The following is a 3,391-nucleotide window of genomic DNA, read 5'->3' as shown; positions in this document are numbered from 1 at the left end:
ACGTTTCATTAGAGAAGAACCCGTCCAGAAGACCTATAATTTTTTTCTTTTTGATTTTTTTACCTGGAGTACTGAGATGCATCAGGAGATTCCTACTTCTGGGTTTTATTCTTTTGCTACTTTCAGCTTTAAAGTATTGTTTTGCGGAGTACAAATACTTAGTTGCTGTACTTAAGTAGAAACTTTGCTTGAGTAAATAGTTTTCAGCTGACTTTTTATTTCTACTCGTTTTTTTTAAAGTTCAGAATCAGAATCAGTTTTGTTGTCATCGTCAGTGATAAACACAGACTAGGAACTTGCGGTTAAGAAGTACAAAGTCGTTACTTCTTTTTTATTTTGTCTCAATTTCATTTCACCTTGTTAATGTTGAATAATAATAATCATCCAGTCATTTTGGCCTTTAGAAAATATATTTTTGGGGGATGTCACCTCCCAATAAATGTCATTTTGGAAAATCTAACTGTTCACTTTTACTTTAATCCTTAATTTTATGTCAAAAGTTAACGTTTGATACTTAAGTACAAAAAAATATCAGATTCTTTAGGATTTTACTCAATATTCTTTTAGGAGACTTTAACTTGTGCCAAAGTAATTTTATGGTAAGACAGTTGTACTTTTACGCAAGTATGAACTTTATAAAAACTGTGTTTTGGTACTTTTAGCTTCAACAACTGAGTTTCAGCAGAAAATATCTCCAGTTCTTCTGGCCGGATGTTGTGCTTTTGCTCCCTGGTTTGTGTTTGTCCATCTCGTTTTTTTRTGTTTCACACTTGAAAAATGCAGCTTCTGTTTGCAACCTGAGTATTCTGCATGTGAAAAAGAAAAGTCAAATTTTGGCCATTTCATAGAGGCGAGCCGCTCAACCTTTGCATTCAAGCTTTCAGCGACCCGCCAGGTGAGATAAGATTTTATTTGTTTGTAACCTTTCCACAGAACGCCACTTCAAAACCACCCGACGTAAAGCTGTTTTAATCCTCTGTCTTAGTTTTCTTTATTTAAACTTTAGTTCAGTGTGGCAGGCAGGCCGGCACAAGCCACAGGAGTCACACAGGGAGGTCGGGGTCTTTGTGAAAGGAGGTGACAGAGGATGTCACGTTGTCAGGAGCAGAACGACCTCCATTTTCTTACCTGTTCTTCCTCCCTCTCTGGAGAGGACACAAAAAAAGCACACTTAAACTGAGTCTGCTTCATGGATAAGTGGACAGCTTCCAGAGTGGTATTATTTTTGAGCAAAGATAAGAGTCGGTCAGTTTTTTTGTGGAGCCTGTTGCTCTTTGTTCATGTTAATCAATAAACTGGTGTAAGTGGATTTTACAGCACGGTGAAAGGACACGACTCTCCTCCATTAAAGCAGCAATAAAAAGAAACCAGGTTGACCTGCTGACACAGTTTGCGGCCTTAGGTCCATGGATTTCAGCTTTTATAACTCCGCTTTAAAAATACAGGAAGTAGACTTTTTAATGCTTTTAAACGTGTTTCTATAATGAAGCAGGTTTGCCAGACAGGTGAACTATTGACCCCAAACGTCTGGTTGTTTGGGAGGAAATCTACTGGTTACATAACCAGATTTGTTCTGTTGGGTTCAACAGGTAAACATGATTGTTTTCTTCTTTGTTTCCAAGATTTTTATCCTGAACCAAAATCCAGAGTTAAAAGAAAAGTTCAGACGATTTGAAATGTGGTTTGGTGGAAAATTAACAAAAAAAATTAAGAGAGAAATTACGTTATTATGAAAATAAATGACTGCCGAGGACTAAAAAGAGTTTGAGATTGTTTGTAATTGTTAACAAAAGCTAGAAGTAGTAGCTAAAAGCAAGAATATCATAACTGCAGGTATGATCCAAATTAGCAAAACTAGCTACAAGCTAAATTTGGTAAAACTTTAGCATGAAACTAAAATGTGAATTTATTATCCAAAACCTAAAATCTGGATTACAATAGCTAAAAATAAAATTAGCAAAACTATAGATAAACGCTAGATCCAGCAAAACTAAAACTAAAAGCTAAAATCATCAATAAAGTAGCTAAAAGCAACATTTGCAAAACTGTAGCTATAACCTAAATTAKCACAACTTTAGCTTAGAGATAAATTTGCAGAACTGCAAATAGCTAAAACATAAAACTCTAGCTAACAGCTAGCTTCAGTGAAACGATAACTAAAAACAAAAATTTAGTAGCCAAAACCTAAAATCAGGAACACAATAGCCAAAACTACATTAGCAAAATAATAGCTAAAAGCTAGATCCAGGAAACCCCAAACTAAAAGCTAAAATCACCAGTAATGCAGCTAAAAGTTAAATTTGCAACACCGTAGCTATGGTTGGCATTAGTAAAACTTCATCTTAAAGCTAAATTTGCAACTAAATTCAGCAAAACATTAGGTAAAATCTAAATTTAGCAATATATTAGGTAAACCTAAATTAGAAAAACTGTGTGAAAGGTAAATTTGACTAAATAAAAGGTAAAATTAGCAATTCAGCAGCTACTGATATATTAGTAAAACTGTAGCAAAAAGCTGAATCTAATTAAACAGAAGCTTAAAGCTAAAATAAACACAGGTTTCAGTTTAATATGTGACGTTAGCCGCAGCCTCAGCAGCGGAGCCGTTGGTGTCGTGTTCGTTACAAAACGTTTCCTCTGAGTTAGTGGCTGTCGTTGTTTCAGGTCTTTATTTGGGAGATTACCTCACCTACATCCATGTTTACCAGGGAGGTGGATTATTTTTGTGCAGCAGTTGGAGATTTGGGTCTTTATGGGGGTAATTTTAGACTAGCTGCTGTTGGGACAGTTGTGCTCTTTTAGCTGTGGCTTTTCTTTCCTGGAGGATTAGCTGTGTTGCATTATTGGTGTGGGTTTTTGTCTGAGTCATGTTGATGTGGAAGGCCTCTGTGTTTTTGTACACAGACAGGAGGGAAGGACAAATCCTTGAATCCTTTGCTTCATTGTTATATTGGCAGGCTTTTTTTGTTTGCTTGTTTATTTAATTAGATTTATCACATTTCAGAAGAAAAAAAGCATTTTCTGCTAAAATGGAGTCGGAACACTAAAGAGACTAGAACTGAGAGCAAAACACTAGCTAAAGAAAAAGAAACAGAAGCTCAACGAAGCCAAATGCCAACTGAAAGCTAAATATAGCAAAACACTAGCTACAAGCTAAACAAAGCAAAATGCCAGGCCAAAGTAAAACAGTAACTGAAAGCTAAATGTAGCAAAATACATGCTAAAAGTAGCCAAATGTTTGCTAAAGTGCCAAAAGGTTAGCTTTAAGTAAAATGCCTGCTGGAAGCAGCTAATTGTTAGCTAAATGCTAAAGTTACCAAAAAGCAGCAAACCACTGACAAAAAGCAAAATGTATCAAATATCAGCTAAAAGTATCCAAATGCTAGCTAAA

The 3,391-nt window shown here is 35.6% G+C and overlaps 1 protein-coding gene across 1 annotated transcript in view; it reads left to right on the top strand.

Annotated features, from left to right (window-relative positions):
* The window catches only part of myripb (myosin VIIA and Rab interacting protein b), a gene marked incomplete in the record, with an annotated part of 194,224 nt that overhangs the window by 35,121 nt on the left and 155,712 nt on the right, over nt 1-3,391 (top strand).

Source organism: Austrofundulus limnaeus, unplaced genomic scaffold, assembly GCF_001266775.1.
Source record: "Austrofundulus limnaeus strain Quisiro unplaced genomic scaffold, Austrofundulus_limnaeus-1.0 Scaffold201, whole genome shotgun sequence".
Classification (NCBI taxonomy): Eukaryota; Metazoa; Chordata; class Actinopteri; order Cyprinodontiformes; family Rivulidae; genus Austrofundulus; species Austrofundulus limnaeus.
Note: the sequence above shows the minus strand (reverse complement) of the source record. Positions and strands in the feature narration are given on the sequence as shown.